Genomic DNA, 10,573 nt, shown 5'->3' with positions numbered 1-10,573 from the left:
GTCACAGATTTGTAAAATGCAAGACACAGGTAAAGCCTAAACTCAGATAGAAAAAGCCCAAATTGATGATAAATGGAGGAGCATTTGCCTCTCTGACTATATAACAGCAGATGAAAATGATTACAGTCTTTTTATACAACCTGCCACTTGAATGAGAAGAGGGGTGTATGTAATTATTGGAACTGTCGTTCTGCAGTATTTCATAACTGTTATCAGACTCAAAGCATTCTGTACCAGGGGCAGATATTTTATGTGTGTGTGTATATATCTTTTACTATGTGAGATATATATATATGTATATATATATATATATATATATATATATACATATTAAAAGAGCAGCACCCAAATTTGGTCAATAGAGGACAAACTGTTTCCTTACAGAATGCTTCCGTTAAATAGAGATTAGAAAATGTTTAGTTTTATGTGTCCACAATCACACGAAACAATACGACTATGAAGAGATTATCAGAAATATAACTGAGGTTGTTTGTGTCATGAGCTGCATAGTCTCTCTCTGACTGGTCGCATGTCATCCGTTGATATTTAAATCACAGGTTTACACACCAGTTACTGTTTGGTCATGCACCTTGAGGATGAGGCACATTATTAGCACAAACATGATGGAGGTTAGATGACACTTGGTGTCCCAGATGTACGTAATGAGGTCAGCTGAGTGCAGCATCAAAGCTTATTAAATCCATCCGTTTGTGTACTGAAACTGTTGGAGTTACAAAATTGTATCTCGTGAAAACACGCCTGGTGAATAATTTCTGCAGTGTGTGACAATGAGGCTTGGATTTAATGCAAGTTCAGTGACATGGGAAGTTTTTGTGTTTAATGTTACTTTCTCACTTTAAATTGTTTATAATCAGTATCTGTGTGCAGTTAAAGTAGCTCCAACAGCAGTTTGTCTTCTAACAAAGAGATACAAGCTTGTGTGCACAGACAGATGGCAGCGTCCCAGGCGATGCACTGCAGAAACATTGCAGCTTGTCTTCAACCTGTTTAGTGGTGTCTCTATAGGGAGACAAATGAGCGCATGTCATGTAATATTCTTCATGTGGAGCTCTGACACGTTTATTGTGTTTAGTCTGTAACACAGTTTGCCCCTATGGAATTCAAATGGATTTATTATTGTAGCTATGTTGTTCAGCTTTGATGTAGCAGAGTGTTCACAAAAACATGTGTGCCTTATCCATTTCTTACTTTATTTTTGTATATGCAGGGAGAAAATGGAGGAAATGGGAAGGATGGGGGTTTTGCTGCATTCTTCTGATTTGTGATGGAAAAATGCATGTACAGTGGGCTTTTTTATTTCTGCAGATGGATGTTGAACCTCGACTTGTACGCCAACATGGATGTGAAGTAGTAGAGGTGAGAAGATTCGTGCAAAGTCAAGAATGAGCTGCCAAAGTAAGGCTGAAACATTAACTAGACAGTTGGCAGCATATATTAATTGTAGCACAGAAATGCCAAAATCATGTTTGGGATAATTAACAGTGACGTTATTACAGATCTGTCAGAGAGATCTGGCAAGTTTATATTCTAATAAATGTCCATTCAGTAAATATCTTGGTCACCATTCTTTAGAAAAAGCATCATGTTTTTTTTTTCTCAAATATCAATATTGGTATTAGCTGCAAAAATTGTCCGGGCTGGGCTGTCAATCTAAACAAGACGGCTGTTTGTAAGACGATAATATCTCCAATGTTCATTGTAAAGCGTTGTAATTGCTATGTTTGCGGTGCAGAATAGTATGAACCATGCTTTTTTGATTCAGTTGTCAACTAAAAGCATCATCTTTTTTCCTCAACAGTCAAATTCTGTATGTCTCGTTGTTATTCATTACTTACTTTCTTAAGAGCCAGTCTGAACTGAAATTAAACATTTCATAAAACCCACAAACATCAAAATTCAAAAGAATTACTTTAATGCTTAACATCAATACCAACAATGAGTGCGACCCATTATCCAGAAACTGCAGCTTTCAAACAGTTTGTTTGAACCTTTGAATCGCTGTCATCAACTCATCCACGATGCACTTCTCAGCCGCAACTGTTGTTTATATCCAAAAATGACGGGCCCACATTCGCTGTGACTCAGACAGCATCGGTAACTTGTTGTTCATCACATTATTTGCACTATGAACGCCACAGTATTGTAATTCTCTTGTAGTATGTCCACATGTATTCAACAGGTAAGATTATTCATACGTCTATTACGCGACTAAGAGCCATCAAACATACAGTGAGGCAGCTGAATCAGTGTTTGTGACATTTTTCCATTCATTGGAAAGTGAAAGTGGTGTAACACCAAGTTTTTCTCTGCAGTCATAATATTTCCAGAGTTGGGAGGAAATTTGGGGATTATGTGATTTAAAAGATCCAAAGATCAAATATTTGGTGTTGGATCGTTTTTGTCTTTTTGGCTGATGGAGAACATTTTTACACATGCACAGAAAAAGTCTAAACACAGAGCAAAATGAGGATTGACTCTACAAGTAACAGTTGCCAAATGAAACAAGTTCTGGGGATTTTGAGGATTATGGACAATTTGTGAGAACTTGTTCTCTTTCATCTTGGTGATCAGAAAAGCTGGAACTTTCCAACGATCTAACATCATTCTGGGGGAGGACTTTCCCCAAATGCAGAGGTTTAAGAAGGACAACGCAGCCTTTTCAGGTGTCATGGATGACAGCAATTTGTCAATTACCAGCAATTACTATGAAAATTAGAGTTAATAATTGGTCTTGGATATCCTATGAAATAAACATGTCATAGTTTTCATGTTAGATTGATGTCTGGTGCAGTAAACAATCACAAAGCTTTGAACCCTGACGCTTTTCATTGCAGGTTTATTCTCTGTTCCAGTTTACTCTTTGGATCCCTTTGGAGAGATGTCGTATTCCTAAAAACAGCCGGCAATTATTCCTGTGCTGTAAAACTTTATAGTGTAACAGATCCTTAATCACAGAGACAAGCGGTGCAGCTCGTAAAAAGACAGCCTGCCCTCCTGTGCTGTTTTATATCAACATCCACAATAAACAGACGTATCGCACCTACGCAATATTTATAAGTTGATTTGAAGCCCTCGACTATTCATCTGAGACTTGCTGTACGTAAATGCAGATGATGGTCTGGCACAGATGTATATCAGCTAATAAAGAAGTATTCACGTGGTTAGTGCTGGTCTCTCTGCAGCAAGAGCCTCCTGCTGTGGAGGAAATGACTCCCTCCTGTTAGTGTAGCCACATAAGCACATCTATCTAAAACGCTGCCATATCAAATGATCTATCATCCCTTTATCGTCCATGTGATGGAACGGCTACTTCAGCAGACAGCGAATTGTCCTGCAGTTACCTGGTTGTTTCCCCCTCCCGCTGGATATTTACTGATTTCAAATTTCTTTGTCAAACAACTGATCTTGTTCAATCACAAGCTGTTGTGATTGAGAGTTATGCTTGTGCAAAATGCATCTAGTTTTTATGGCTATTTTTCCTCTTGCATCTTTTTCTGGTAACTTTTTAACTGATAAAGACTAGTGTCTCCCATGTGCTGATGAAGATTGTGCTACGGTTTAAAGATAATAAGTAAACGCTAAGATGTATTTACGGATTGTTAATTTCTGTTTCAAGGGCTGGACTTAAAAGCTGACTCTGGAGGATGAAGCTGGGTAGGAAACAGGGTTTTATTGAGAAAGGGTGAGTAGGGCAGGTGAGGAGATCCTTAGCAGTAGGAGAAAGGGCGGACGGTGAAAGACAGTTTGAGGCTGGAGATCTGGGAGCCCTGGCAGCGAGCGGAGGGAACCGGAGACAAAGACCTGGAGAGAGGCGTGCATGGCTGGTAGACAGGGGAGAACTGGAGCACAGGAAGGTAGAGATAAACAAAAAGTCCCACAAGAACACGAGGAAACAAGAGATTTGGCCGTAGCATCTATACTACCAAGAGTGGAGTGCTGGACTGGGTTTAAATATTGAGGTAGGTAGGTGATTGAATGGGCAGCAGGTGTGCAAAGTGATCTTCAAGCAGCTCCGCCCACACACACCCACACACACACACACACACACACACACACACACACACACACACACACAAACACGCAAACAAACACACACACACACACACACACACACACACACACACACACACACACACACACAAACACGCAAACAAACACACACAAGACAAAAGGGAGGAGGGAAAACAGGAAGACAATGGGAAAATGAGGGAGACTAGATAAATCCATAACATGCCGACTCCATATTGACTCTGAATGTCCCATTCAGAGTCAATATGGAGTTGGATCAGATACTTAAATTTACCTAAATGTTGATTGAATATGTATCTGACACACTGAAATGAGAGGTGTAGCCTTCTAAAACCATTTTTTGCCTTTTTTCACAAGCTGGTTCATGAAAATACTAAAGACCCTAGTTGAAAACTAAAATTATTGATGTGATATGGATCAAAGTTTACCAAGTAACCAAGGGCAGGAATGTTTATCCAGTCAGAAAGCAAACAAAATGGGGATGCGCTCCTAAAATCAAAGCACCAGTATATAGCAGTTTACTGCATGAGGTACCTTTAACCTTCAGGGTGGTATGGATTAAATCTGAGCTCACCAGCTACTGAGCTGGTATGACGCCAAACCTGTCTCCGTGACAACTGAGCAAACTCCATCCGCTGACATAAGTGAACTTAAGTTGGGTTGTTTTGAGTGTAATTTATAGTTTCCATTACATCAGAAACTGAACATATCAACAGCTCATTTTGTTCTTTTGTAGGTAAATTTAGCTCAGCAATCATCATGTATTATTTTGTAAAGCACACACACACGTGGTTTACTCAACAAAATAAATCTAAGCCTTTTTAAGACCTTTTTTATGGTCATACCAATTAAAGAATGAGAGGAATGCATTAGGATCAATACTACCAACAATTATTAATGGGTTTTGAATTTGCTGAGCTTACTAGCTACTGTAGCAATGTGTGTTACGGTTGTTCAAGTGCTAACCTCAACTCCACTAGAAAGGGCTGAACAGCATCCTGCATGCAAAATCCGCTGCAGCACCACTCTCACTTGTAGTTTATAGATGTAAAAAGTCTCCTGACAGCAGACAGCCACACAAACACAAAAAATTATAAATATTGTTACAGTCCACAGCATGTTAATACCGTCTAAGTCCTTTTTTGTGAGAACTAAATTCAGTGTTTTTTAAGGCTTTTCAAAAGGTGCAGAAACCCTGTCGGTTTTTGGCGCCACAGTAATCCCTGACCTCATGTTACCTCATCGAAGAAGAATGGGTCCCAGATAGAAAGAAAGAGCAGATATCCCTAGGTGATGTACCGTAATCCGTAGTATTGGTGTATAAAATAAATATTACACAACTCCAGGTTATAAGCTGACACTGGAAAGTGGAGTGAATCTCTTCTGGGCAGCTCTGATAGAAGAATGTCTCAAAACAGCCCTCTGTTCCCGTCTCTGATATGTAACACTCCCCACTGTGCAATTATGCACCATTGCAGCCTTGGATGAGGCTGTGTCTTAAATTAGCAACTGATGTCTTGTAGTTTCCTCCTCAGCCTGGGCTACAATGGCACACAAAGCTTAGTCTCAAACAAACAAGAAGAAAATACTTGAGGCAACAATAGCTAATTTGTTATATATTGTCCATTAGTGCTTCACTAATCAAAAGCATTTGCCATTTCATCCCAACTGCAACACATTCTCACCTCTTGTAATCGTGACTGCTGGTCTGAAAGCTGTAAACAGATTCCACAGGTGCAGCACATGCTGAATGTGGAGGAGTTAAAAGTGTTTGCCCAGACATGCTAACACTGCAATTTGCACACAACCCTCTATTTTGCTGTTGTTGTTTTACTCAGAATCGGTGCTTCGAAATCAGGAAATGCATTTCTCCTACCAGCTATAGTGCAGCTATAGTCAGAATCAACCTGTAATAGCATGAAAATGATTGCTCTGAATTGCCGAGCATTTTGAAAGAAAGACAGATAGGGCTGATGATGGAAGATGATGGCGATAGCATTGATGATGATAATAATAGTGAGGGTGGTGATGAGGGTAATTACTGACTGTGTTGGCGGGTGAGAAGAAAAGCAACTGTTGACAGTTCAGAGTGAGCCGTCAGCTAAATTGAGTAAAGCTGATTTGATGCCCGTGGACAAGCCCTGAGCAGGAGCATCCAAACTGAAAGCACAGGCACTGCCGCCTCTCACAGACAAAACAGGGGCGCGGAGAAAGGAAGAATAGCTCAGATGAAAAAGAGTGGATTGGGGATGAGATCACAAAGACTAAGAGTTTGAAGAAGAGATTAAAAAAAAAAGATGACAAAAACACAGACCGGCTGAGAGACTGAGCCACTCAGATGCACACCACTGTGAAAAACCACTGCTCTGCGAAAATCCTCCCTTTTGATCACAATCCACATATATCATCTGTCTACGAAACGATACTCGCTAGGCGTCCAACCCCCGCCTCGCACCTTCCCTTGAGACAACTTTTCCCAAATCCCTGGATGCTGGGGTGAAGGCTTGCACACATACCCCCTCCCTGTCTGAGCTGTGATTATTTGGCTGGGGCTCTGCCATATCAAACCTCAGCCAGTTAAAGATTCCCCGGAGGAGAAAGCCGAGAGAGAGAAAGAGAAATCTGCACCACCACCCACCTGTGCAGGGCAAAGATAGGAACAAACCAAATGGCACCCCACTGGATGCTGCCTTCTGCTAGTGGACACCCCTCAAAGACACTATCACAAGGTTTTTTTTCTCTCAAACTGCAGTGACTGAACCCCAAACTGAGAAAAGTGAGGGTTTTTTTTTTTTACCTAGACCAATCCTACTTCTGCAGCCTGCTCTAATCTCTCAGATGAGGTGACTGGCCTCGCCTTATAGGGCACATATGGGCCGTTTGAAGAAGAGCAGTCGTCATGCTCTGTGTGTGTCGGGGCTGATGAGGTCTGTACAAGGTCCTGAGGATTGCAAGATCAGGGTTTTTTACAGAATCGGCTTAGAAGTGAAGCGTTGCTCTGAGGTTTACCTGCTCTCTCTCATGTCTGTACACTTTAATACACTTTAAGACTTAATATACTCTCAGGAATAACCTTAAGCTGTGAAGGAATGTGTTTCAAGTAAAACGCATCAGTTATCTGAGTTATGATTCTTAACAATTGTTTTTGATGTTTCAGTCTTGAGACATTGACTCCTTTCCGTCCAGTGTTGTCTCTTTATCTACCCAGTCGGTCAGTGCTCCTTCACGTCTGCAAAGACTAAGACTCGGTGGAAACCCTCATTATGTGTGGTATGTGTGGGTGGTCCAGTTTTTGTAGGTTGATTCTGACTCACCTTACAGCATATTTTTGTTTCATGATAATAACTTTTTTATGGACAATGATGTAATCACATGAAATCATTACACTTGATGAAGTCACACAACTTGTGCTCAGATCAAACCCAATGCCTGTATTCCTACATCACACTTATCATGGACTCTGAAAACGTATGTTTGTTCTACTGATTCTTTTTTAAAAAAAAGTTTATGTCTTTGTGTTTATATCTATTAAATGTAAGAAAATGCCAACCACAAGTTTGTCCAAGTTGACATTTGTTGTTTTTTGCAACTTCATAACGAATGACGTACATTTACAACAGTATAGAGCAGGGAAAACAGCAAATTCTCATATTGGAGAAGTTTATAATGATAGAAGACTATAAAAAAGACTATAAAAACGACTCATTAAGTTAATTTTCTGTAGACTGACTCATCAGATAATTGTTTCAGCTCTTTTCAAATTAGAAAAGATCAGATTTTCAGCACTGAAACATTAGACAGGTGTAAGAAACAAGAAAAAATGCTTTGCATTTGCATTATCACATGCAGAGTGAACATATTTCTATTAATTAAACACTTTGGTCAACACCTGCTCTTTTATGAAAAGTGTCTCGAGCTAACAGTTTGTCATGTATTGGCACCATATAATTAAGATTGATTGATAGAAAAAAATCAATCAATATATGATAACCAGGCTCATCTCTGTTGCCATATAATGTAATCTGACTCAAGAAACCCTTGGAAAACATTACGTTTCCTCGATGAGAGGAAGTAATCTCACCCTGCATTCGCAGGTTTTCTCACTTATTGATAAAGAAATGCTATCATGGGTGGAATGAGAGATTTGTTCATTTTAAACAAAGGGAAAGAAAATGCCTTGTGTTCAACAGCATGATGAGTATCATCATGCCAGAGCTGTCATGTTTGAACTTAACTTTTCTCACACCTGCCAGGATGACACGTTTCCACAAAACACACACACACACACACACAAAGCAATCCCTGAGCTACAGTAAAATGATTGTCTATAAATCCTTCCATCTAGGGGCATCACACTATAACAGCAATATTTATTTTTCCTTTGCCAGACTTTATTCTGCAGTGTCTTGTCAAATCATAGCAGCAGTGAGATTTTTGTGTCAAAGAGTTGTCTGCCAGGCACTTGAAAAAAATAATCAATTTTGACACAGGAAATGAAGAAAGAAAAAAAGCTGACAGCGTTTCCGACAGATATATCAGCAAAACATTGGCAGAAGTGGGCAAACGTTGATTCAGCCAAGAATAACAGGCAGTTATCTCATCCCTGCATGTCATTACTGTTGTCCAAGGCAATTCACTGTGTGGTAACAGCCTGTGTTTAACCTCGCCGAGTGATCGAACGCTTCTCATTCACGCGGCCTCCCGGTGCACACAGGGATCAATACGGGGGCATCACATCTAATCAACCACTGATTACTTTCTCGACATTGATTGCAATTGGCTAGCATGTCGTTTAGTTTTGTAAAGTGTGTTTGGTTTCCATAGATTTAAATGACCATCCAACAGAAAATGACCTTTCTTCTCCAAAAAGCTCCATCACTGTTACAGGGACAAATCACATGCAAAGTCACAGCCCACAGCTGCCCGTTTTGTTCAAATTAACAGGATTATTGCAGGGCTTTTGTTAGCTGTTTGCTCAGTTAAAATCTTCTCACACACGTGTGCTAAACGGTATTAATCTCAATTTCTTTCAGTTCTTACTGTGGGGGATTTGTACAGCGAGACATAAAAAGGTCAAATGTGAGGCTTTTTTTTAATATATCACTCAAACAATCATGCAAAATTTACCGCCATTGGTCTCCATGGTGGCTTTGTTTTCTTTTAATTTACTGACTGTGGACAAGGAGAGGTTGAGGACACGTCAGTACATTCCTCTGTGGTGTAGTAATCACGACTCTGACGCTCACAGCTCTGAGTTTCTAGAGAGAGGATGTGATGTAATCCAACTTACAGTTACATGACACCCCTGTTCGTCATTAATGAAACGTCACATGGCCATCATAGTCTCGCAGTCAAATGTCTCACACAGACACACACGCACACACACACACACACACACACACACACACACACACACACACACGTGTCTCTATCTTCCTTATAGACACAATGTATACTGTGACTAAAGCGTACTCACCTGTCCCTGACCATGACATTAACCTTCACCAAACAAACGTTTTCTTTTTTTTTTTAAATCAGAAACAATCATAGCTTGTTTTCCTTGTGGGGCACAGAAAAATGTCTCCACACAACACTGTGAGTGTGTTCACAGATTTTGGGCCCCACCAAGTGAGATACACCCATACATCATGCATGCATGTATTAAGAGGTATTACATCATGAAAGGGAAGAAGATAGAGGAGAAGTTAGGGAGTCGTCTACTAATCAGGCAGTTGGCGGTTCAGTCCTTGGCTCCACAGGTCCAATAGTGTGTGTGAGTGTGTGTGTGAATGTGAAGCTACTTATGAAGCGTTTTATCCATTAAGGTAAAAAAGTGCTACGTAAGTGCAGTCCATTACCATCCATTATTCAACTTTCTGATCTTAGTCTGAGTGGTGTGTCTGTTGTGTCCTCGACCTCTGAGAGAGCCACTCGTTGTTTTCGTTCTGGCTGATTTACCTCAGCAGTTGAGAATGAATGGTTTCTGGCTGCCTGCATGCACGCAGTTGCATTGACCGCTCTACTGGATTTGGCTTCCACAGTACATCTAATCACCACTAATTGCTAACAAGGGCGATGGTTCAGTTTATCCTCAGCATTATTTGTGTCACATTCACCTTCTTTGCTTATCATGACAGTGTTTATCATCCAACTTTGTGTTTTATTAACCAATTATATCATAACTTGAGTTGAGAACACACCTCTGCACATTTCAGGCAGCAATTAGTGGCTTATTTAGGTTTCTGAAACCAGGATATCATTTTCATCTGTGTAGTTAGTTTTGGAGCTTCACAATTAGTCAGTGAGAGTAAAATAATCTGCCAGTGATACTTTTATAATTGATAAACCACAATGCTTAATTTTTACAAACACAAATGCCAAAAAGTTGCTGCTTTTTTGTGTCATAATTGATATTCAACTGCACAGTTTTGGGTCTTGATTTTAGTGACTAAACAAGCATTTTTCAGACATGATCTTGGATTTTAGGATATTGTGATGGGATTGTTTTACTGTTGTTTTTGCT

Source organism: Pempheris klunzingeri, chromosome 9 (genome assembly GCF_042242105.1).
Source record: "Pempheris klunzingeri isolate RE-2024b chromosome 9, fPemKlu1.hap1, whole genome shotgun sequence".
Lineage (NCBI taxonomy): Eukaryota > Metazoa > Chordata > Actinopteri > Acropomatiformes > Pempheridae > Pempheris > Pempheris klunzingeri.
This window is presented reverse-complemented; position numbering follows the sequence as displayed.